The 27,529-nt window shown below is 33.4% G+C and overlaps 1 protein-coding gene across 5 annotated transcripts in view; it reads left to right on the top strand.

Moving 5' to 3' along the window:
• The window catches only part of LOC123523153 (neurotensin receptor type 1-like), a 328,743-nt gene that overhangs the window by 182,111 nt on the left and 119,103 nt on the right, over positions 1-27,529 (top strand). For 4 of the 5 annotated variants that reach the window (XM_045300818.2, XM_053549268.1, XM_045300821.2 and 1 more), the window contains one exon: positions 12,800-12,884. The gene's annotated coding sequence lies outside the window, so the exon portion shown is untranslated. Of the gene's footprint in view, positions 1-12,233; positions 12,365-12,799; positions 12,885-27,529 lie in introns of those variants that run through there. The other variant, XM_045300822.2, reaches the window with a different exon arrangement.

The raw sequence follows: 27,529 nt of genomic DNA, 5'->3' as shown, positions 1-27,529 counted from the left end.
GTAACCTTTGTAATATTATAAATGTAGGCAAAATGAAGGGGTTTCGGCATGGTTTTTGTCAAGCAAGATACTATCATTCCTTCCATATTATGTAATATGATTGGATAATCAATTATGTATACAGCACTGGATTTTGAATACATGTGTATCAAACTCTACTTACACAAAACGAATGTGGCAGGAATACAGTTGATCCCTTTAGATAATTCGTCATAGTACAACAGTGTACTTGTGTGTTTGCTTGGTGCAAAAGTCCAACATAAGGTACATTCAAAGAACACAGCTGTCCTTAAATCACTCCTCATGAGAAATTGTGGTATGAAGTTTTACTTTCACAATTTTAGGCCATTTGGCGACTTTTCAGCTTTTATTATAGGAGGAAAACCTCAGGTGCTGTTCTAGCTATTCTGCCTAGGCACAGATGGCCACTAAGATTGAACCACCGACCTGCATGTAGCTACTTTGCTAAGTATCGGTCGTTGTTACAGATATTTGTACGGTATCATCTTTCTATAATGAAACTAGTCCTGAGAGGCATCATGATAAAAATAACACATCACAGTAACCAAGTGGTTTTCATGTGTTTTTTTTTTCAAAATTGACTATCCGAATCGATATGTCGTAAAGATGCAAAACTGGATTCTAGACATCCTACTTTCAAGGAGAGACATTTATGTATGACTTAGTGTTTAAGGTTTCTGGCTTTAAATCTTAGCGTTCGATGTAGAATTCTTTAATGTGAAGAGGCCATTAGCTTTTTACAAAAAGAAATCGTGACGTGAATACAGTAACAACATATAAGATTGATTACTTCATGTTTAACGAAAGTGACAATTTCCTGACTAGATAAGCTTTAATAGCATTACAGTATCAATCGCTTGTATCACAGCATAGTTTGTAGTACTCAGGCATTCTATGACTAGATTATAGTTTTAAGTTCCGGAATATATCACTGACAGTATTCAAATCAAGTACAGATTCAGATCCGGTTTATTTTCTAGACACGACATCCACCGAAGTAGATGCAAGTTCACATTCTTGAATTATAGATTGTACGGGAATGTATATACGAACATAACAGCACAATGGCAGCAATTACAATACAAACGACCGTGCGAGGAGCACAACCATATTCGCAAAACATCATGTCCAGTAAAGCAAGAATTTATGGTGATACTTATTTCTAATTTAATTTTAATTCAACGCAATTTTGTGTGTTATCGTCATTTACTTTGGTCAGACACGATGATTGAAATTTAGTGACAAATATTTTGTATTATAGGGCTGTGATGCATGCACATATTACATCGGAATATCGTCAGGTACTGCAGAGCTATTGCCGTTTTATTGTTATAAAATTCCTAAATTCCCACAAAGCAAATTAACCTATTGATGGATCTTTATGAAATTTAATACAGATATAGATCACTTTGAGTTTCTCCCTGGATTTAGTAGAAAAAAGAAAAGGAACCAAAAATCCATGGGACAGTTCTATTATACATAATTTATGTATGTCTGGGGATTTCTTTCTCAAAAATAGTCGCCCCCAGCCCCCTCACACACACACACATTTGGACACAAAACCTATCCACGAGGGATATAAATTCTCTGAATCTGCTTGTTTTACTTTACCATTTAAACGCATTTTTGATACAGTATTGAGAGTTAGACGTCTTTTGCATGACAAATGCTTCCATATTAATTCTAACCGATGATAGTTTAGCACTTTTACTATTTTTTGTAACAGTCCTTTACAAGGAAACATACTATAACATACTTGCGTTTTTTTAAGGATTTGAAAAATATTATAATGATCAACTGGATGCATACTTAGTCTTCCGTCAACAAGTTCAGTTAGATTTGTTTTCATGCTTTTCGTTAATTATATAATTATATTGGTATTAAGGTGGAACCAATGTTAATTACAGAGATGAAAACGCCTCACGAATGGAACAGCCAGTATCAAATACAGAGATGGAAGTAAATCAGACATATATTTATATTACTTTATCATAACAGGTCGTAACTTTATGAATACAAATTATCAATACAGAATGCATATCTACATAATAACTGGAGTATAAAATGATTACGAAGCTGCAAACAACTTTGCAATTATATACATTCTTCTACTAATGGTGATGCTTGTGCGATGTTACACAAGGAAGAACCTCAATCAAACAAACATTAATTAGGAGTAATATTCACAGGAAATATATTAGCCTCCGTGTGTACTATGTTTCTGGAATTTGAGTGAATGAGAAATCAGTGCAATTGTTAATAGGCTTTATTGTGTCATTTACTATCAGTTGAAGATGCATTTTGATATAACCAGTCCAGTACGTTTCTCTTTAGTTGGATTTTTAACAGGGCTGTTAGTCTAAGGATAAGGTCACACACGCAAAGAAAATATGCTTGATTCTATGGTCTAATATGCTTGTCTCTGTTAAAACACTCTTACGCTAGAATGACGTCACGTTAACGTGCGGTGACGTCAAAGTTTTTGTTGCGACCAAGAAAGAACGCTTCTATATTTTATCTACTGTTTAGATTAAGGGCGTATTAGAATCGATACACTCCGGCGGCAATACGTCGTACAAATAATTTCACTCGAGCTGCGCCTTCGTGCAATATTTACGCTCGACGTGTAACCGCCCATCGTGCATAAATAGTGTTAAAGCACTCTTGGTATAAATTATTTCTTAATTAAATAAAAACTATGCCTCGTAAAAGAACAAAAATACATTACATCAAAACATAATTCTGATTGACGTTTTGCGCGTTGTAAATGCATATTTATAATGAATAATATCACCGCCAGATGGTGCTGGTATTTGATATTTATATAGTTAAGCCTAATTCCTTGCATGTTATGATAAAAAATTCAAAGATATTTTAAAGCATTCCGTCATTGGATAAATGTAGTAGATATGGCACATCATAGCGTTCTATTCGGGCATACTTTTGTGGGTGTCCTATTCATCTGTCATATTTATCCATTTTGCAAAATAATTTGACGTTATGTTTTAAGTTTCAGTATTTAACATAGACATATTGATGTTTTGTCGAAATATTAGAATAGAAATATTCTTTTTTTTCCCTGCGGATCTTAAACCCCCTCGAACTTTTGGCACAGGATGCTTATGCATCTATCAAGACATTCAGACAAGTTCTTGGCACCCCATTAATAAATTCTATCACCGTATTGATATCGTGAAAGAAAATATATATTTCACATTGTTTTGTTTCGCTTTTTAAATGTACAGGTGCATTTTGCATTAATGTTGTACTTTTATTTCAAAAGTCTATGCAACCCACTTAAATTCTTTAGATAAGAGTATCTAGTAATTGCTACAAAATAATAGGAGAGTAGTATGGCAGGAATCAACCATGCAACAGCTTTATTTAGAGTTAAATGAAGAATGCACAAATATTTATTCACAGGTATAAACCTTGAGAAATATTTGAAATAAAATGAAAAGTTTAATAATGCTGCAACATGTCTTAATTGCGATACAAATGCTCATGTGAACAAAGTACCAACGAGTAACTATTTCGTTTCACTCCCTTCTTTTCTTTTACTGTTCAATTAAAATATATATCTTTGTTCAGCCCCATTTTTCCAAGACTTACAATTTACTTCCACGTTTTTGCATAAACATATGAATATGTTGTTTTTTTATTATTTTAGAAAATACATAAATGTATTTTGCACTTCAGAGCAAATCATCTCAGACCAGATCATATGTTTACTGATTGTAGTCTAGACATAATCATGATTTATCAGGAAAAGCCACCAAAACACACACATACGAGGACAAACAAACACACACACACACACGAAGACATAGAGAAATCAAAACGCTCAGAAAAGGAAGGACGAAACAAACATTTTATAAAACTTACAAAACCTAGTCACAGTTGCAGAGCTGCAAATTTATTAAGTTAACTGATTACAGGTAGAATCATCAGAGACACAGACACCCCTAGTATTTCTTTTCTGAATTAGGCCCATGTTGTTTTCCCATTTGTAAGTAGAGGTAGCAGTCGACATTTGAAGCTTCGCATTTCGCTGACCTCGGAACACTAATTTGACTAATGCTTGGTGATTACTTGTCAAAAATTCTAAAATGTCTATTCTAGAACTTCTACAACATGATTTCACGAAATCCGTGTTGAATATTATTTCGAATATTGATTTCCTTCATATTTAGAGACTTCTCTTTATTTGTAAAATTTGACCCTGGTCATCTATGGCTAGAAACTTGAACTGAAGAGAAACTTCTAAGTTGTCTGAATATTCTGGCAATTTTCCAAGAATCTCATGCTCCTGTATCTTTAAAAATACCAACCGATCTGTAATTTCTTAGTACAGTTTGTTTCTGGTGAAAGAAGCATGATATAGAAGACATGTGAGCAGTAGGTATTTCTCAGTGTGATTATAATCTGATTATCTGACATTTTTGCAGCTTTGAACGCTATATTAGTTTGCCTGCAGTGCCCTGCAGTGATTCTAATTGAATAGATGAAGACAGTTTAAGTTCATTTGCAGTTTGTTTGGCTCAAAGGCCTGTTATGATCTGAATATTTTCAGTTTTAGTGCTAATATTGTGTTTGGTTGCATTCTATGCCTCCAAAAAAGTTTTTTTTAGATTTTTATTACCTATCACATAGTAATCTTTAAGTGCCGTACTTGGATTCAGTGTTGTTATATTTTCCGGACGTTTTGGATCATGGAGTCCTTTCAATAGATGTGTAACAGAGTTCCGCTTAAGCCGGGGCTGGTGTGCATGAGAGGAGTTGCACATTTCATTACGTCTCATGAATAGATTCAATCTAACCGAGACTGCTATTATTCCGCTTGGATGCATTCAATGCTTCCAAAGGATCTTTTTTTATAGATTTTATTATTATACATCAAAAGTATTATTAAGTCTTATTTCATTTCGTATTTCAATTACCAAATGACGTATAAAATTAATATAAACAGGTAGATTCGTTTAACTATGATCTTTAATACAACTAATAGGCATATATACTTAAACTTTTAATGACTTAAACAAAAGATGTTAGCTACGTACAGACAATCTTATATGAATGAACATGTATAAATATCTAAGAATGCCAATAAAAATACATGTAATTGTTAAAGAAAATCTTCATCAACACCACCAAGTACAATATCTATAGGACATGATATATGTCCCATTGACTTACAAGTAGACTTGTCTACACTTTATTTTCGTGTAATTTTCCATTTTATGGCTTTATAGTACCAAATACTGTATGTGTTACCAAGCATGTACGACAATTCTTAGGAAACTAAGAATGTGAAAAGCAAAACTATAACAAACTCAGTTTGATTGAGTCTGTTCATAAGAGGTAATGAAGTGAGCAGTAACCCTCACGCCTCTTACTTCCAATAAGCAAATTCTATATAACAGTGATACATTTTGTATTAAAATATATCAAATATTGATGCTTACTAAGCTCATATAATTTTGGTGTCATTTGAAAGTATATTGCCTACTGAAAAAGAAAATATAAATTATATCACATAAATTTGTTACAGAGTCTTTACTTTTTGATAGTTTTTAATAATATTTCAACAGAAATCCAGTTATTACAGGGTAAGATTTATTATTTTGCAATTAAAAAACATTACTGTAATGATTTGTGCATATTATTTATGGTAATTTTATTTACTAATTCTTGTTCAGCAGACAAAAGCCTTTCAAATGATACCAAAAAAGAAAAAACAAAGAACACGGGGTCACCAGGCATTGAAATGTTACCTGTGGATCAGATACCTTGAGCGGAACTTTTTAAACATTTGCTTAATATGTTTTCCTCCGTTAGGTCCCTGTTAGTCAAAATATGTCCTCATTGCTACATTATTCTGTAATTACTCACATAAATCATTTGTATAACATATCGTTAATTAAACAATATTACTTTTTCTTAATGTTGCAGGAAATAAATCAGAAATTTACATATTGTAAGTCGAAATTGTAATGCGATTACACGTAATCACATTTTCCTACCCATGTAACCTGTCGTAATAACGAAAATAAGTCGTTAAGAACTTGAAAGAACCTTACCAAGTAGGTACATTCTTTTATCGAAATAAGTTGTTCTGTAGTTTAAGAAAAGCTTTCCTACCCAACAATTAAGATCGAACAAAAATAAGAGAAAAAGCAGGGAATCCACCTGCAAACTTTTGTGGAATCTGTATTTGAGGTATACTGAAGAAGTTGTATTGCAAATGCATTTGATATGTACCATTGAGTCAAGGAATGGAAAGATATATCAGCAAAGATACAATACTGTTCGTAGAAGTTTAAAAGGTCTTGCTGAAATTTCTGATATTTGCATCTTAATTAAAATCACTGTATGATATAATTTCGAGCCACTAATAATCGCTTTATCGTCAATTTAAAGTTATCCAAAACAGATTAGTGCGCGCAATTGAAATTCTATTTAAAGGATGAACCTGGTAATGTGTGAGCATTATCGAATGTAATAAAACGACAATGAGGAAGAAAGATCTGCACAAATTTCAGTTGCTTCTTTTATTTGATAGCATGTTAAATCCAGGCTTGGAGCGTAAAGCGAAACGAAATGCAGCGAAAAGTAATAATTCGCAGTCCATTACAAAAGACACTGAATAGGCTTTGGATGTAAATGAAGAATGTGTTTACGTCATCAAGCCGTGTGGATATGGGCATATGTGATAAATGAAGTGAGTGTTTTAATGCGCATCCGACATGATCTGGAATATTATCATAAATCTAGTTTAATATTTGACGTGTTCTTTATAACTCTTGTAATTCCAGAACTCTTACATTTGTTTTGATAAAGATTTCGGCCGTTCAATCTGCATATTTTGCAAAGTGTCTCGTACTTACTCTAGGGGCACTTGTCATTTTGAAACCTCAGATGTGCCGTTGGTATAACTCCGCTAATTCATATGAACAGAAATGTAACAATTATAAATTTCAAAGCTGATTTATGGCAATTGTTGCTATAATTGATAAAAGTGTAAAAGGATACTACCGTCATGAATTAAACAAATTGAATAAACTGCCACATTTTGATTCCTGCTTAGATATCTGTTTGTGGAAACCTTATCTGGTTTATTAATTTATTTGACGTTTCATAAATCATTGCTTTTGTTCGTCATTAATAATATGATTGATTTCTTATCGGTGTATAAGAATGGAAAAGTTCATTTTTCTTCTGTTGTCTCAAATTACAACAGGTCAAGTCGCCCGATTGTTTTGATTAATGGTTATTCGTTAATCAGAAATCAACTAAATTGTGTAATTGGTTGGGTATAATGTCACAGAGTCACAATTACAGTTCATATTGCGACTTTCCGACTTTTGTAGAGGAAGACCCCAAGGTACCCCGCCAGGTATTATTTGATCACGGGCTGTCACCTGGGTACAAAAACAACCGTCATCAATCTAGATGGATGGCTTTCTCAAAACTTCACTTTGATTGATTAACCCCTAATACAATGAAACACCGCTCGCTCGAGCATCGATGACTCGAGCACCCGGGCTCGCTCGAGCAATTCATGTGGTCCCGGCCGATTTCCTTCTATTTTCTATGTGAAATTACCATGGCTGGGTCGAGCATCGATAACTCGATCGCTCGAGCATGACACCTGGTCCCTGTGTATTAATTTACTCTTTGTTGCTTATGGCAAACTCGAGCAGAGGTGTCAAAAATGTTCACATCTTCGGCGGTCAGAATGTATCGGTTAATTTAAAACTTTCCCACGTCGTGAGAATTGCATGGTCTATTCCCCGACTATCTTAAATGTTTGTTTGTCGGTATATTTGATCTGATAATGAATTTAATTATTGATGAAAGGTGGAAGAAAAATTTTATTGATCAAAATTGTTATTAATTATTACTTTTTTCTGCGGGATCGAGAAGATAATTATGAGATCTTAATATTTTAATCAACAGTTGTTTGCATGCAAATACAGGAAATAAGATAGCCTTTTTATAAAATTGAGACGATAAAATGAGATCTTAATTTGGAGAAGAAAATTGCGAATTCGATTACAGTATTTCAAATAAAAAAAAATGTCTTAGCTGTTTCTTACGATCTATCATAAATAACGTTTGTAATACGTTTTTTTTAAATGTCACGAGTGTGTTATTATTACGCATCACCGTTTCCTCTGCAAATGGTCTCGATGACAATTCGTAAAACAAACTTCAACTTTCTTCGTATGTTGGTCAATGTTTGGGTCGCTCGAAACCATGGATAACTCGAGCATTTTGCTCATCCCCTTGCGACCTCGAGCGAGCGGTGTTTCACTGTAGATATATATACGGAAGAGCATAAGTGCCAGGTTTATGTTATTTATTAACTCGAAATTTCGAGTTACGTATCTCAAAATGTCGAGTTACTAACTACAATAGTTGGTCCTGGCCAAGATTAGGTACCTGATGTAACCATCGGGTAGCCCTACAGGGTCATATAATTAAGATGACCGAGCTGCGCTTGCTCATAAAACGTATCACTTTTTAAACCATGTTTAAGTCTGGAAGGTTTTCGACCTAGTTTGAGCCCATATGGCAATGAAATATAGAGATACCCTACATGAACGTGTAGTTACGAGTCTGACAAAGATCGGGTACCTGGACAGATCTAGATTTTGAGAAGAGGTCATAGAAGGTGACCGGGAAGTATTCAAACTTAGAATATTTCACTATTTTGACCATGTCTTGAAGGTTTACGACCTAGTTCGAGCCCCTACCACCTGAACATACTATACATGTAAATGAAGATATATATCCTGGATACAGTTTGAAATCTGGAGTTGTTCTAGAGGCTATGGTAGGTCATACATTGATGCATGGTAGTATATGTTCAAGACCCTACATGTTGGGTACAATATATGGATGTGTAGATAGATGATTCCATTTCTAAGAGTCAAAAGCCGTTCATTACTTTTTTTGCCTTTCACAGATGGACAGATGTTCAAATTTTGCGGGTAAAAGGGCAAGATACAAAGTCGAACTTTCGTGTTATTAAATCGACATTTTGAGTTACGTAAGTTAACTATCTCGAAATATCGAGTCAGTAACCCGAAATTTCGAGTTAGTATCTCGAAATTTCGAGTTAATAAATTAAACTCACCTGGCACTGATGCTCTTTCGTATATATATATTTCACATAAGAGTTTTTTTTTGTTTGTTTTTTTTTTTTAAATTAACTACCTAGTAATAACTTTATGTTATTAGTTCTTTCGGGGATTGGGGTGTTCTGTGCTTTAGAGAAATCTAACCTTACCTTTTTGTTGTTTAAAACAAAACAATTGTGAAGTAAAGCAGCAAAACATATTTTAAACCAACTGCTAAAATCTGAATTTGCCGGGAGGAGTTGATGAGGCCATGAAACCTGGATAAAAAAATGTACATGTAAACAGTTTCCACCTGGTTATGTTTGATACAGCAGACATCTTCATATATCAACGAAATAAACACACCTGGAGTATACGTAAATCTTTATTCTAACACGTTTAAATTTTTTGTGCCCCCATGAATGGTGGGGGCATATAGATTTGGTCTTGTCCGTGCGTCCGTATATCCGTCCGTCCGAAGTTCGTGACGCGCCTAGCTCGAAAAGTATTTGATATAAATTGATGAAACCTTGCATGAGTCTTTATCATGATATGAACTTGCGCACCTCCTATTTTTCATCTGGCTCCGCCCCCTATTTTCAGCGTTATGGCCCCTGAAATAGTGAAAAATGCACATTTTCACCTTGTGACACGCCTAGCTCAAAAAAGTATATGATATAGATTCACGAAACCTTGCATGAGTCTTAATCATGATATGAATTGGCGCACCTCCTATTTTTCATTTAAGTCCGCCCCCTATTTTCTGAGTTACGGCCCCTGAAACAGTCAAAAATGTACATTTTCACCTTGTGACATGACTGGCTCAAAAAGTATTTGATATAAATTGATGAAACCTTGCATGATTCTTTATCATGATATGAACTTGCGCCCCTCCTATCTTTTGTCTGGCTCCGCCCCCTATTTTCAGAGTTATGGCCCCTGAAATAGTCAAAAATGCACATTTTTACCTTGTGACACAACTAGCTCAAAAAGTATTTGATATAGATTCATGAAACCTTGCATGAGTCTTAATCATGATATGAACTGGCGCACCTCCTGTTTTTCATCTGGCTCCGCCCCCTATTTTCAGAGTTAAGGCCCCTGAAAAAGTCAAAAATGCACATTTTCACATTGTGACATGCCTAGCTCAAAAAGTATATACCCCATTAAGACTGCAAACATTTGAATTATTGCCCCTTATTTGTGACAAATGTACCAGTGGGGGGCACACCCTGTGTCCTACAGACACATTCTAGTTTTATATAAAAATAAAGAAGGATTTTACCGTGTATTGTCTTGTCGATTTAAACACGTTTCACAAATTGACCTACTTTTCGCTATTCCGATTAACTGCGTCCATTTACGCCTAAAAAGGATTCCAGATTAGTATACCTTTCTGGTGTAATTCGAACGTGTTAGAATGGAAATAGATTTTAGTTTTGCGTGCGTTGTTGGCAAATAAAACACGTTTTTGTTCAAATGCGTCGTAATTAATTGGATTACTACGCATCTGAGCCCAAAACCGTATTTTTTATTTTCCAACAAAGTACGCAAAATTAAAATCTATTTCCCAGCTAGAAAAGTAGATGTGATTTTTTTAAACTGAATTGAATATCCTAAAAATTTTGGCATTTATAATTTATATTACTTAATTAAAGCAAGTTTTAATTCAAGAAGAACAGACAACATCTGACGTATAATACAAAGTTAAAGCAGCATACGGATATCATTTTTAAGACCTTAATATCATGCAACACTTGATAATTTGTGTGTATCGTTCAACATCACATTACTAGGCCTGCCAGCAGTGATATTATGTTTGTCTGGTTTTGAAACTCATTAAAAGCCCCGTTTTCATTAAATATTTAAAATATGAAGAATGCTAGTGCAATTTTGAGTTTCAAATTAAGAATGCACAAACGTATGGATAACATTGATGAACAACCAACAATTAAATGTAAGTTCATATTTCTTCTGACTTGAGGTTGTTTTAAATTGCCTATGTATCATTCTACTGACAGACAGCCCAGTGTGACGTTGTTGTGCTTTAAATTCCTTATGATTACACTGCCCGACTTGTGATTATTTGAGCTACAAAAACGACAGAAGAGTACCGAAAGTAATGTACGGGGTTATGTTGCCGAGCGTCATTACAGGTCAACTAGTTTGCATTTTATAATTAACAACGTCATCTTGGTACACTTTCTACAAAATATTTTCAGAACAAATAATTAAACTGTTTGATAATAAAAACTTTCAACACTTCCTTTATTTAGAAAATTCTTGGCAAAGAAAACGTGTAAATGTTTGCTTTGGCAAATATTTTCGGCCGTATCTTCCGTTTCAAGCAAATTTTCTAAAATAAGAATAAAGATTAATTCACAACTCGAATTCATTTGCGCTATCAATTTATGTGTTGGTGGTGCTTGGAAGTGATTATATCTACATTAATTTATTTCAGTATCAAATCATCATCGCAATCATCTTGTTTGATCGGTTTACGCTTTTGATGCTTTAAAGTGGTAGTAAGATAAATTCATCAGTGACTGACAAAAGTACTTTGGTTACCCGAATTCGTTGATATAAATACTTACCATTTCCTTCATTATTACGAGCGAAAATTATTATCTTAAGTATTAATTTTATAAGAAATTAATTTTATAAGAAATAGTCGAAATATACTAACTAGCGTTCTATTTCAAATTCGACTATATATTAACTAGTGTTAGCTGTTCATACAGAGACGTGATTAGTGCGGAGGAAAAACATCTTAAACATCTGGACATGCGTACATATTTCACAGCAGGTTTCATATCTGCTAAAATACGGTACCTGCTGAACTGTAATCTATTAAATAAGCCAGTTACTGAATAAAGCAAGAGAAAAAATGGAACTATATTGAAGACAAGCTGTAGGAAATGATGTTTTAACATTTTTCTTTTTATTGGAATAAGAATGTGATCAGCTGACAGCTTAGCAGTATTACATAGCAGTACAACGTATTGGTTGCGATATTGAACATTTCTACCATCTCTGCACTGAATCTTGATTGGATAACGGAGTGGAAATACTTAATGTTCATTAGCTATTTGATTTACACAACGACATTTTGTAATCTGAAAATGAACCACGTATTTTTACAAATTAAAAGTGGGTTCTCTTGTTTCCTTGTTTGTGGTATATGATCTTAGTGTTTGGAAGTGTTAATATATAAACAGGTAAATCAGTAGTTGTTGTTGTTTTTCGAATGAATTGCATTCTGAATATCAGCTTAAATGATTAATGAAAGAGCTTCGAAAATACTTTCTTTCGTTATAACTGACTAATTAGACGGAAAATTAAATTATGTTTAAGAATAAATAGCATATTTACATAGGTCTCAATCTTCAAAATTTTCACTGATCGTCACAATCAAGCGACGTTACCTGTGCTCATTGAAAAACAGTAATATCATCACATAGATTCGCAAGAACTTTGCAGATGGGCTTCAAAAAAATGTCAAAATAGAGTTATTTGCCAGCGATGCAAATGTTACTAAATGCCAACGATAGTTGCTAGCAAACACAATTACCTAGACGAAATATGTAACAAGGTCGGATATACAGGTATTTCCGGCTAAAACCGATTTTTAAATATTGACTATTATATTTCAGACAGAACGAAACATTTTGGAAAATAAAGGGATGAAAGCAGATTAGCAAAATTTTCATACTTTGTACATAATCCTACAGGATAGAGGTGAGTCAAAGGTTTTTAATTAAAATCACATTTATTACAAGAAATGGACAGTAAACGTAATATCAATAACATTTGATTTATTACATTGTTTTACATGTGTTTCAATGCATGTGAAAAGTACATTATACAGTAAAAAACAAGGAAGAATATCCAACAGGGAAAGCCACGTTCTAAAAACGCAGCCGCCCCAAACGCGCATACGCTCAACACACACACACACACAAACGCACTCGTACACACACACACACACACACACACACACAAAGCAAACACACAAGGACAAAACAAACAAAAAAACAAAGGAACACAGTGGGGCACCGCCTTGGAACGGTCAATGACAAACCACCACCACTGGGGAGCTTAGTTTGTACGGCTTTATTGCAAAGCGACACATAGTTTATATGGCTACTTTCTAGCCTTTCACGGCAAAGACACAAGATTCCCTTCCCAACATTATTTCAGGCATGTACTAGCAACAGAGTAGAACCACCGACCTTCCGTAAGTCAGCTGGCCGGCTTTCTCTTACGAAAAAAAGCTTTGTCCTAAACGAGCTTTTGAACCCGCAGCGGTGAGGGTAATTGATTCGAAGTCAGCGAAATTAAACACACGGCCGCGGAGACCCTTGGGCCATTATTTAAAATGTAAGATTAATATAGGAAACTATGTATCTTGGTACGTTATTTACTTATTAATCAAAATGCCGTTCAGTGATATACGAGAGATAAGGATGTGTAGTCAGGTTAGATCTGTCTCCACAAAAGGTGTAGTCATGTAGAAATGTTTTGTTATTTCAGACAGACAGAAAGTATTAACTTCGAATAATTAATGTAGAGATATGCTGACAATTATTAATAAGATTTCGATGGATTTCCGAAAATATATTACGAATACAATATGAATGTTATTACCAGTTTTAACCGTGTGTTATAAGTTGTGCTTTCGATTTAAGTTACTTGCTTTCGGTTCATACGTATTATGACTGTATAAATAGTATGCAGTTTATGAACTTCAAATTTCTTTTTGTTGTATAATTTGTCTAAATTACCTTATACAGGAAGAAAAAGGTGCAAGTAATTTCAAGCCAACCGATTTTTCTAAGATTCAACTTTATTTCCATAATTATTATATTTGCGCCACTTATTTCACGTCAATAAAGAAAACTTGCCGTTAATAACATGTATTACCACGGATAAGAAATATGTTTACTTGTTATTGTTCTTACACAGAACTCAGACTTTGAAATTGATGTTTATTTTCTTTATAATAATATCCATAAGGTTGTATTAAAGCCTTTTCTTGTTTCTTGAAGATAAATTTCCCGACCCAAAGATCACATCCATTGTAATGACTTCGAACACGTCTCTATGTGATTACTCGGACATGAAATAACCCATCAGAAGGACGTTTCTGTCGTTTTTGAAATAACATGTTTTCGTAACGATATGGGATTTTCTTTCTGTAATCATAGTGCTTCGAATGGCTTCCGTGGTATAAATGACCACAGCATTTATTGTTCATTCTTTATTGATATTATCGTTCTATTTATGATGTCTTTCTATCATGATGTCTTTCTATCATGAAAACAGCTGCAATAGATCCCATGGTATAAACGGCCAAATCTATGATTTTATATTTCTATAACAATATTATCGTTCTTTATTACATATTTTCAGTGAATCACCGAAGTATTTAGAGTGAAATATATCTGGTATATTCACAGTGAAAAGTATCAAACATATTTGCACTGGTACGAAACTATAAAATGGGTAAATTTAGTCCAAAAATGAAATGTTTGTTTTACATGTAATATCAAAATATCTTTCACTCACGAACATCTTGTCTTACATTTTCAATCATGGTAATGCCACACGTGAACATATTGCATATGTTGTTCACGCGTGAAAGATATTTTATCTTACTCTGAAACAAAACATATCCTCTATATCGTATAAATAGCCATATAATCAAATCTGATACAACTACATTTTAAAGAATCTGCCTTAAATCTATAGCGTATTGACAAATCATGTTTAATTGGACACGTCATAAAATTGTTCATAATACCTTATTTTGCTGAATTGATTTAAATTTTAATGCGACGAACATATGCCACTCTCATACATATTCTATCACTTATATAATGTTCTTCAATCTCTAGAAAGCTATTCCATCCCATATTAATTAAGTTCAAGGTAAAAAAAAGAAACAAGCGCAAATATCATAGCCTCTATCTGCCCGTAAAGCCCTCTACAGACGGTAGGTTTTTGTTGTAAAACACTAATTATCTCAAAGGTGTACAATTTTGAAATTGTACATTTTTCACATACAGACAGTATTCCATTCCCATATAAATCACAGAGATTTACATAGTAAACAGTGCATCAGGTACTGAAAAGAATGTAACCATTAGTAATAATATAATAAAACAAAAAAAAAAATAATATTCACCTTTTTATGTCCCATGAATTTGATTACGCATGACACAAATGAGCCATGCCATGAGGAAACCAACATAGTGGCTTTGCGACCAGCATGGATGCAGACCAGCCTGTGTATCCGCGCAGTCTGGTCAGGATCAATGATGTTTGCTTTCAAAGTCTATTGCAATTAGCGAAACCGTTCGCGAACAACATGGACCAGACTGCGCGGATGCTGGTCGGAAACGCACTATGTTGGTTTTCCCATGGCGCGGCTCAAATCATTTAACTTTTCAGTGTCATCCTTTTTCCATTATGCATTAGAAGCCATTTTATATTCAGATTTGTGTTTATTTTTTGGGCAGTTGTTTCTGGAATTTCATTCACTTGCCTCTTATCAACTAATTATTTACCAATTTGTTGCTTGTCAACGTGGGTGGTACGTAAGGCAAAACTTACGAAATAGAACATGTCCTTAATCTGTAAGTCAAGACTTAAGATTTACGAAATCAAGGAATAGCATCATACACACGATAATATTTCGCTGTACATCTTGAATTTAATTGGTGTTGTACAACAAAAACCTACCGTCTGTAGAGGGCTTTACTCTTACTGGCACCAGATCAGAAAGAAAAAGCCATTATACATGTTATTCCCTACCTAATGCAGATCAAATTTAAGATACAATATTACACTAAATGTCCCGTTTCTTTTGGTCCAATTCAATATAAAGAATTTACAAAATAGGACTGATTATATGTATAGTACATCTGTGTAATAGTAACTTTTATTTAACTGTGAAACACGCATTTTGACAGAAAATAAAAAATGGTTGAAATGGCACTGCCTACAGAAACAAAAACCAGGGGATTCCAGATAAAGCGTCGCTTATTTTTGTCTCTTATCATTTTTATTCCAACGCAGATACCTTTCAGATTAAAACTTGTGCTTAAATATATTTCATGGTGTCAGAGTATTAGAGAAGAAGAACGTGACGGGAATAGATAGAAAGAAATAAGATTGATCATTTTATATTTACTGCGAGTGACAATTTCCTGTCTCGACAAATCGTCAGAAAATTCAGTGCTAGACTCTTGTACTATTGTTCCTCTTTGTAACATTGAATGATTGGAGTTATTCATTTTCGTGTCATATCATTGTGTGGTATTTACGTCCAATGTGAATAGACATACATGTACTCAGTTACTTCCTGAGTGAATAGATATATTCATATTCCTACCTTCAGAAAATGCATTGCCGTTCGGACGATATTTCGTGGTTACTTTTGAATTTTGGTACATCTTTTAAGAAAATGTACTTTGAACAATTGGATTCGGTATTAATTTCCAATTAAAAAACTTACCATATAGGGTACTTATCTAAAAAACAATCTGAATTTAAACTGTCGTGTCAGTATTGTTTCAAAACCATCCAAAAAGTATAAGGTCGTCATGAACTTTTAATACTATCAGAATTGGTTAAAATCCATCGATTTCTGTTTCATAGACATTCATCAACACTTTTATCAAAATCGCATAGTTTTTAAGAATTATCTTTTTACCAACAAAATATCGGGCAAAAACATGAATTGTGGTACTTTATTAGAACATTGTGTGAATAATATGGCATAATGGGAAACCAGCATTAGATGTATTTAATTTTGATACACATCAAATGTAGAAACAGTTTTCAAAATGTATTATCTTGTACAGTAGCTGCAAACACAGGAAAGAATGATGAACGTTCAAAAAAAGGACTAGCCAATAGACTGATGATAAAGATATTTCTGTAGTTTTCTATCTTTTTTTTTTTGTCTAATTCCCTTTCAAAGAGACAAAAACCAGCCTCTTCAAGAGATTTTCATTGATGAATGATATTAAAGTTATCATTAAATTGGACATAAGATATAGACTGGCTCAGTTTACTACATAAAATCATAGAAATGTAAAAAATATATCATAGTCAAGAGCTTTTATATGGATTTGTTTAAAGACATGTTTCATCTTATACCTGAACTTGACGATTATTTCTAGGCTTTTAATGTTAATGTTGTCCTTGTCCTTTAGGATCATGGAGTTATTTGTACTATGTTTGAATTCCGCTTAAGCCGTTGCAAGTGGGCGTGAGGGGTGTTGCACATTTCATTACCTGTCATGGACAGACTTGTATTTTGTTCCTTGGGTGCGTTCTATACTTCCAAAGAAACTTTTCACTGATTTTATTATCAAGATTTAGTAACTTTATCTATATAGGCAACTATCATTACAAGCTAGCTGACTATCGCCATACATCATTCGTTGAACACAACTGTCTTAATTTGCCGGTTTAGAATGTGAAATAGAGCATCATCAAGTTGATTTACTCTTACTGGCGTATCATTTTTGATACTACTGTGTTCTGCAAAAACATATTGCTAATGACTTGCTGGGCTTTTCTTGATTTATTGCAGTTGTTGCGATTATATTTACATTTAATTCACATGATAGATTATGGAATTTATTTTAAATAACGAAAGAATAGAATAAAGATAGGGCAAAGAAATCCCGATCCGTTATTTCTCGAAAACCCAGGTACACTCAGTTCTGTTTTGATAGGACACAGTGTCTCTATAACATTTTAAATTGCTTTGCCTCATAATGTTCAAAACGTGGATTTTGGTTACTAGTGAAAACGCTCAGCTCAGGCATTACAGGTACATGTGAAGTTAGATAGAACACAAACGTGTTTGCTATTCCAAAGTTACTGGCTATCTATGGTGTTACTACTTTTTAACTTTCCTTTTTGTCTGTGATGATTGACCTGACATTCCGATGTACGTATATATTTGTCTAGTAAAATGATGTGTAAGGGACACAGGGAGCGTTTGACTTTTTTGTTCTGTCTTGAACAGTAGCACTCAGACCTGTCCTATTATTTTGCTTCTTTGGTTTCTGTGCTTTTGATATCTTAATCTATTTCAAATATAGTGTTAATTCATATGGTTGTATTCAGACCCTGAATTGTTTTGTTTACAAAACTGTTCAGATTTTGTATAATAATGCTCATTTTGCTTATGAGAACATAATCGGAGCTAACAGATTGTGAAAGTGAAAAAAAAAGAAATTTAGAAAAATACTTTAACTTTTAAACTATTTTGTAGTAGATAGAGTATCAATTTATTGGCGCCTGATTTTACTTTATGTTGCTGTTGTATCGGTTGATGTGCTCAGAATTCTGTTTATACTCTTTGTTTAAAAAAATATAATAAATGAAGCGTTTTAACATTTTGTCACAATTTATATCTTTAAACATGTATTTTAAGACACACTTATAATGACATACCAACGTTGATATTTTGTAGCTTCAGAAAGTAGCAAATGTATATACTATGTTATGTAGTATAGAACAGGCCCCGTGTTCACAAAACATTTTCAGTCTCAGCTGAGTTTGATAACGAAACTTTATTTGTCATTTATATCTAAGTAGCATGTTCAAAATTAGATTTTAAGTTAATAACTATTTTCAAGTGACTAATTAGTACTGATGGTCAGTCTCATTTGGAATTTAACCATGAAGTTTTAGTAAAACTGATATTAAAATTTCAAACTCAAACTCAGCTGAGACCGAAAAATGTTTTGTGAACACGGGGCCAGAACAGAACAGAAATTTTATCATAGACGTGTACATTGTACATCATCTTTCAACATTCAATATTTTCATATAATAAACATATATGTTATACATATATACCGGTATGTAAATGTACACTGCATCATGACATGATGGGAACAAAAAATTGACTCGAACAAAATCAATAGATTTCCATCTTTCTGTCAGCGCAAATGGAAATTTCTACAATATGAAATTATAGATTCAATTTAGTGGTTAGTGCAGTAGACAAAACTGAGTTATAGGTAATACGTAAATGGCCTTTCCGTCAGCTGTACCAAATTGCTTTCCGAAAAGCTTTTACATTGAAGAAGAAACAATCATTTTGTACGAGAAATGTTTGGATAAATTTCAGCCATCCGAATTGCTGGATTTCAGTATGTACTGTTTTCCAGTTTTTTTACATTCCAAACTCGGGAATGATTTTTTAATACCGCCTATTGTATCTAGGTTGACGATTGTACATTGCAGTCATTGTGTGTATAATGCGTTTTTCATAAAAGATAATGATCTGATAATGTTATTTGTATGAAGTTGATATGAATAGTGTATGCTAATTGGTATTTGTTTATAAAGAATATGGTTATATATTCATAAACTTGTACATAAATGCTCAAAATAAAACAATCGCAAGTCTTGCCCATTGCAAAACCGAGTTTGTGTTTAGTGCGTAGTTATGTTAAGACATATTTGTAATGTGTCCTGGGTTTTAATTAACATTTTTCATACCAGCCGATTTGTGTTTTACACCTTGTCCTGTTGTGACTAATACGTGTGTAAAGGATTCATCTGGCAATAAGTAATTTTGTTTACGCTTATTTGATACATAGAACCACGGCTGAAGAGTGAGGTCTGATACAAGAGTTAAGTAGTTAACAATGGTCTGTTTTGCCACTTGCTGTTTCAAGGCGGTGCCCTGTTGTGTTCCTTCCTCATGAATGTTTGTGTCTGGTTTTTACTGTAGCATAAATGTGCGTATTATGCATACATGTGCAATTTGTTTGCGCTCTGAGTTTCTCTTGTATCATCTTGAGTCTTGTATGGGTGGCTGCGTTCTTCGAGTTCTTTTAGTTTGGCTTTTCCTGTTGGACTTTGTGTTTTAACATTAGATTGCCGTTAAAAAAACAGTCCTTTCTTCCTGATGAAATTTAAATATGCATACGATACTGGATTCAGGGTGCTAGATATAGAAAAAGAAACGTGACAAGAGTAAAGGAACAACAAGTATGATTAATCACGTAATATTTAACCTGAGCAGTAATTTACCTGACTAAATACGTCGTCAGAGTATTATAGTGAAAATTGCTCCAACTTGCCATTCTTTGTAGTTATATGATTATGAAGAACGAAATTGATAGATAGATAGATAGTTTATTAACAAAAGGTTACAAACCCATGAGTTCACATATAACATATAATCATATAACATTTAAATAGTAATGTCAATGGCGGTGTGAAAATTAGTGATTTTACAAATACACATAAGATCAGATGTATACCTATGCAATTTGACATATCTTTAAGCAATTGTCTTGGTCATAAACAGTTCTGTCAATTAACACCAATTCCTGGACATATTAACTACATACTAAACTCGTTATAATTAAGTTGGAATCTACTACTTAAACCTGTAATTATCTAGATATACTATCATTTGTCTTGATCATAAACATTTCTGTCAGTTAACACAAATCACTGAACATATTAACTACATACTAAACTCGTTATAATTAAATGAGAACCTACATAAACATGTAATTATCTGCATATAATATCAGAGAGGAGAAAAGTGTGTTAAGGGTAATAGATAGTTTTACGAATTTCAAAAGCCCTGTATACAAAAGTGGACAAATTTTTCAGGGTAGAAATGTTTTCAGTTGATAACAGTTCTGTAAATTTAGGTATGTTTGGGTTTTTCCAGTAATATTTATGTATATACTTCGCTCTGAGGTCTTTATATAGTTAACATTCTAGTAAAAAGTGAAATTCGTCCTCTAGGTTATTACATATCACACATTTCCTTTCATTTGATATTGTGTAATGCACAGTTTTCGTTCTACCGCGAACTGTTAAGTATAATTATACTTTCACTGAACATCCTGTACGGTTTATTGGATCATTTTGCAGCTTGTCTCTTACTTGGTAAAAAAAATACTCAATATATGTCCGTTCGTCCGTCATATTTCATATCCGTAAAATAACTTAGTATTGACTATAACTTCGGCATTGATCGGTCGCATGAACCAGGTCTGTAGGTCAAAGCTGAAGGTAACCAATGCTGCGCAGATTGTCCGTCATATTTCGTGTCCGGAGAGTAACTTAATACGGTCGGTGTTGGTGAGACGATGTGCAGAGTGTATGAACTGCATCTGTAGGTCAATGGCTAAGATCACAAATTCGAGAGTTCAAATATCTTACTTGTACTTTTTTGTATCCGGTGCACAGCTTCAAAACTATTCAGGCTTGGGATATAAATTGGTGGTAAAGAGACGATTCCAGAGTGCAACAATCCACGTTTACACTCTTTTTTTTGTTTAATGTTTGCCCCAAACCTTTTAGAAGGATCACTTAACAAAGAGACGAAAAGTCAATTATTCAACGCTAACAAATCGGACACAAACTTTCTAGGCGGTTGTTCAAACGTGAAAGAACTCTCTATTAATAGCATCGTTCATCATTTATATATATTATATCTTTGTATGCTGTCAGCATTCTATAATGATCGTACTCCCAGTGGCCTTGGTGGTGATAAATGTCAGGCAAAATGAAGCAATGTGTAATAACTGGGTTTGGTCAAACAAAACATAGTCCGTCCTTCAACAGAATAATATGTCATAAACAGCATTGAATAGGGCCTATATGGCCTTGTCTTTGATGAATCTCGGGATGTCAGAAAAGGAAGTGAAAGAACGTGAGAAGAATAAAGAACAACACATTAGATTTATTTCTTCAGATAAACCGTAAGTGACACTTTTCCTGACTTGTTAAGATGTTAGAGAATTAAAGTGCCAGGCCCTTGTATCACGGTACAGATTGTAGGTCACATGCTCAGCTTACCGTTCAAGGTTCTGCAATGTCATGGCTATTGCCCGAGTTGCAATTTGTTTTTTTTTTTCTTGACATTAGATTTATTTCTTGCGAATATAAGTGTTGAACTACAGGCCGGCCCATGGCACAAACTATATATGCCATATCTAAATAAAGGAAGAAAGTCACTTTTATCACGCTACACTAGTATATAATTGGAACTCAGAGTCCACTCTCATTAACAGACTTAATTAAACCGAGTCTGGTATATTTTGCTTGGTTTCATTATATCCTTCAACATGATATTCCTATAGGTTTTATTCATATAGATATCATCAATGTTTGCAGTATTTGAATCCCATGGAAAAAACTAGCAGTCATTTTAGGGGTCACAATAATCTTTTAACAAAATCAGCAAAACATGTATATGTATAAGGAAACGTAACACTATCCTTTACACATGTAAAGATTACATAACAATACAAGAAAATATTTTTATCAGTAAACATAATTTTGAAACAAATCTTGTCTAACATGTAACAGATTTTGTTAGAAATTAATCGACCCTGCCCCCGCACATTCCACCACCAAAATGTTTGCGAGGGGACATAATTGATGTTTTGTGAAAAGCATCTACATACGCCATAGTCTATTAATGTTGTAATCACGAAAGTACATGATAATAAAGTCGCTGCAGGTAACCTATGAAACTAGGCACATTCTTTCACTTATGGTAATGTGGAAGCAACTCCAACCTAAACACATTAATTAAGTACAAATTACGAAAGAAAGAAGAGGAAAATGGATTCCTTTATTCAAATATTTTTCATACTCACTAATAGTTAATGTTCGTGTAATTTGCAATTGCCCATTATTATTGATGTAGATTTAAAAGTCAATTTTATAAAAACGAAACATCTAATTATCCTTCACGATATATAGTTTATTTTACGTTTTGGCATTTAGAAGCTGTACTTTGCTTCTGGACAAAGTTTTATGTTGTTTATTTAAATGCTTGGAAATGTCATTCATGTGTTATATAAAATGTTTTGATAAACATTTAATCACGGATATGCATACGGGTATATTTAAATCTGTAAGAACGGGGTATTTTTACAAAAGAGAATGAATAAGAATATTGGGACCAAATAATTTGAAAGCATATATCACGGCAAAGCAAACTAGGTTTGATGGAATCTGTTCATTTGATATATTGCACTTCCTCTCAAGCCCCCGTTATTATACAGTAAATAGACACCAAACTCCCATTTGACCAGAAAATCTAAAAACAAAGCTACTTTTACAGCCGCTGTGGATGCATTTTCATTAAGGATGTACGAGCGTTTTTTTTCAGGATATCTGCCATTTTGAAAAATGTTTCTCCGAATATTGCTTTCTAACAAACGTTTTGCCAAAAATTAATGATAGATAATTAAAATATGGCAAATAATGTACCATTTAACCAAATAGAATCTACTTTTTGCGAAAAAAAAAATTTCACCCTTATTTTTGGCTGGTATTTGCCTAAAATTGACGTAAGATTTACAATAGGGTAGGGGTAGGTAATGTCAAATATCTATTAAAGAATATCAGGTTTGGTTTTGAAATTTTCCTGACTGATACATATAATGATAAGTTATAAGTGAAATAAAAGTTTTCAATATAGAACATTATATTATCTAGAAAACATATATTAAAACAAAAAGAACCAAAAATATAAAACTTCACCAATTTTTAACAGATTTTTCTTAATAAATCTCCTAGGTGCACGGTTACCCCAACTTTTTGTTCTTTCCATTTTGAAGCATTTTTGTGGGTCATTAAAGCTGCAAAACAATTTGAAAATTTTAACGTCAGAATTTTTTTTTTGTAGGTCTAAATACGTTTTTTCCCTTGATAATTAAGTGGTTGGGGTATGTCAATATGTAAACATGAAAGAGAATTATTAGTGACATTTATGCTTATATAATACTGGCATTACCTTGTATTCATATTAACCTGTAACACCTGAAATCCCTATAACATTAAGTGGAATATCATAGGTTTTAAAAAGTACCACCATTTTTCTAATTTTACCGAATTTCAGAAATGCTTAAGCAGTGGGTGAAGAAAATGCTCTATAACATTAAAACTAGTTCGGTGACCTTTGTTTTTTCTTCTTTAGTTTGTCTTGGAAACAAATGTTCTTCAAGCTCACAGAGTATGACAAAATTCTTAACGTTAGAACAAAATTCGCTCCTACATCCTTAAGTTACACTATATTTAATGTCTGGTACGATCGATTTAAAAATGTTCCTTTTTATGTATTTATTTTAGAGCGCAACAAAAACCAATACGCACTTAACCTCTATTTACCATGTTTACAATAAAAAACATGAAATTTCACAAATTTAATATCAGTTACATAGCTACAAAAGCATTCCAAAATACTCCTTCCAATCAGTGATGAAATTGTTTCTTTTCTCTTATACATATGTGTATATTATATCATGGTTCCTTTGATTTTGAATATAACAGTAAAACTTAAATTGTATACATTTCATCTATTATTCTACTGTAAACTCATTTTCGCTGATTTCGTGTTTTAGTCAAAACCTAGAAGCAAGCAGACTTTACAATCGTTTTATATTCAAAATGTGAAATTCATTTATTCATATCCCCACAAAATAGCCAGTGAAATTTCGTGTCCACGATATTAAATGAATTCCGTGTACATATTAACCAAAAATATTTTAAATTGACATATTCTACTTTATTTCTATGTTCTGTATAATAATTACGTTTCGAATTTTCAATATCGTTTAACGGCAACGGACAAATGCATAATGTTATGTGCTAGATATAAGCATGTTGCAGCTTTTAGAGTTTATATATTTCAAACATTTCATATATCGCATCTTGTTTAGAAAGATTGTTTTTCAAATTTATCCTGTGGTAAACTACGAAATATATTGAACAATTGATTTATGATGTAAAACAGATACTAAGTTTATGAAGACACGGATGAAAGTACTCCCCATTAATGTTATTATAAGATCAACTATGAAGACACTGACGGAAATAAACAATATTGACGCTGTATGAAGTTAGAATAATGGGAAAATAACATATTTATTATAAATAAAAATATACTTTCTTTTTCAAGCAGACCATTAAAAACTTATATTTAAATATGCGTTAACGCCGGAAAGAAATATCAATTATCTTAAAACCTTTTACGTTGAAGTGATTTATTATTAAACATATTCCATTGAAGTTGAAAACAGAAGTTACATAGAGTTTACGTTTGGTGGAAACGTTTTGTATTTATTTTATTCTGAGTATTGTTAAATATTCTTCTATTTATCAGTATCTTACGTTATGCACAGTGTTGCTTCAGCAATGATTTAAGCCAGTTAAAAAATAACCGATAATTTTGTCTCTTAATACATCTTTGTGTTAGCCCATCAATTTGTCCCGGCGACATAATCAAGAAATCAATTTAGTGGTCAGTACCATTACTCCATTAGCATAACACTGTTATATGAAACGCGTATTAAGTGTAATGGTCTGTCTATCAAATGCTAACAACATAAGGAAAGCTTTTATCTTGATTAAGCTGGACTAATGAATACATTACTACTTGAGTGAGTACTCACGCATCATCTGCTAAGAAACACACGTTGCTTTCTAATGCCGAAGTCATTATAGGATAATTTTCGTGAAAAAGCAAGACCTTAAGTTCCCCTCTCCGTGACTAATACACATTAATATTTGATTACTTTTGCTTGACAGGACATCTTTGCTGGCATGTAATGCTATAAACACTTCAGTAGCTTCATGTAGTTGTTAATATCTAAGGAGAAATATGTGTCAGCAAAAAGAAAAAGTTACTTATGCGTGTAGTTTAGCAAACCTAAAAGGGCTGATTGTTTCATGCTAAGTAATGAAGTGTGTAGCATTGAGCCATACGGCACTTCAAAACTGCTGTTGTAATAGTTCTCTGAAGGATTATACGTACAGCCACCTGGCATCATACTGAGTTATTTGATATTTTGGAGAAATTCGTAATAACGTAACTAAAGTTTCCTTCCTTTACTTTATTTATCATAAACATCAATAAAGGTATCCCGAGCAAGCAGGATCTATATTTGTGAAATCCAGCTTCCGATGGTCCTTAGTTTATACTAATTTATTTTAGCTAGTTTGTAGTGAAATCTTTAAGCTTAATGTGAATCATTAAACCTAACAAAATCATTAAATAGATAAATATTGGAATCACGCTTCCATATGGTACATATCAAAGGAGCTGATAACAAAAGGTCAAATTTACATAATACAATTTGTAACAAATTTGGAAACTTTTTAACTTTTTGCTAATTAATTTGGACGTGTCACTTTATTACATGGCACATCCTGTTCACGATGTACTTTCAGGTTTTACGGTGAACCATTTGTTTTGTCAAAGAAATGTCTGTTTAAAGGCATTTAATTATAGCATTGTCTGTTTTAGAACTTCTTATTATGTAACTGACGCATAATTAGAGACAAATACGGGCAAAGTTAATGTCAAACAAGTTTATTTGTCTTGTTCTCGGTGCTTCCGAGGGATCTACTTTCCAGATTTTATTTACTTCACAACAGCGGGTGTTAAGTGCTGTGTGGCGGCCGTAAAAAGTCGCCCCGACTTCATCTCAGTGTTGCTATATTTTCTGGTCCTTCGGGATCATTGATTTCAACTCATTTAGATTTGAAGATTGAATACTGCTTAAGCCGGTGCTAGGGGGCGTGGGCAGTGTTGCGTTTTCCATTACTGCCCATGAACAGACTCAATCAAACCGAGTCTGCAATTTTCACTATTTGTCTTGTTCTCGGTGCTTCCGAGGGATCTACTTTCCAGATTTTATTTACTTCACAACAGCGGGTGTTAAGTGCTGTGTGGCGGCCGTAAAAAGTCAGTCGCCCCGACTTCATCTCAGTGTTGTTATATTTTCTGGTCCTTCGGGATCATTGATTTCAACTCATTTAGATTTGAAGATTGAATACTGCTTAAGCCGGTGCTAGGGGGCGTGGGCAGTGTTGCGTTTTCCATTACTGCCCATGAACAGACTCAATCAAACCGAGTCTGCAATTTTCACTATTTGTCTTGTTCTCGGTGCTTCCGAGGGATCTACTTTCCAGATTTTATGAACTAAATATTGTCACTAAAGCTATTCATAACAACAAAAAAAAGAAATGGTTCACAAAAAATGTTCTCAGAAATAAATGATTGATTACTCCAAACAAAAGATTATTTGTCATTATCTTAAAGGTAGCACATGGCATGGTCGATTATTGAGTGAGTGAGTTGGGTTTTACGGCAAATCGACAAAAAAATGGTCATATATCGCCGAGGGGTCGATTATTGAATTCTGAAAACAGTCAGATATTACATTAAACTTACCCTTTTTTATCTCATTGGATTGAAACATCATTACTAGTTTATGATTAAAAGTCACAATTTACGTAACGTGGTAAAAACACAACGCTAATATGCAAACGCAATCGACAATTTACGTTTGAACATGTTATTT

This window comes from Mercenaria mercenaria, chromosome 8 (assembly GCF_021730395.1).
Source record: "Mercenaria mercenaria strain notata chromosome 8, MADL_Memer_1, whole genome shotgun sequence".
Lineage (NCBI taxonomy): Eukaryota > Metazoa > Mollusca > Bivalvia > Venerida > Veneridae > Mercenaria > Mercenaria mercenaria.
The sequence above is the reverse complement of the archived record's forward strand: the minus strand, read 5'-3'. Positions and strand labels throughout refer to the sequence as shown.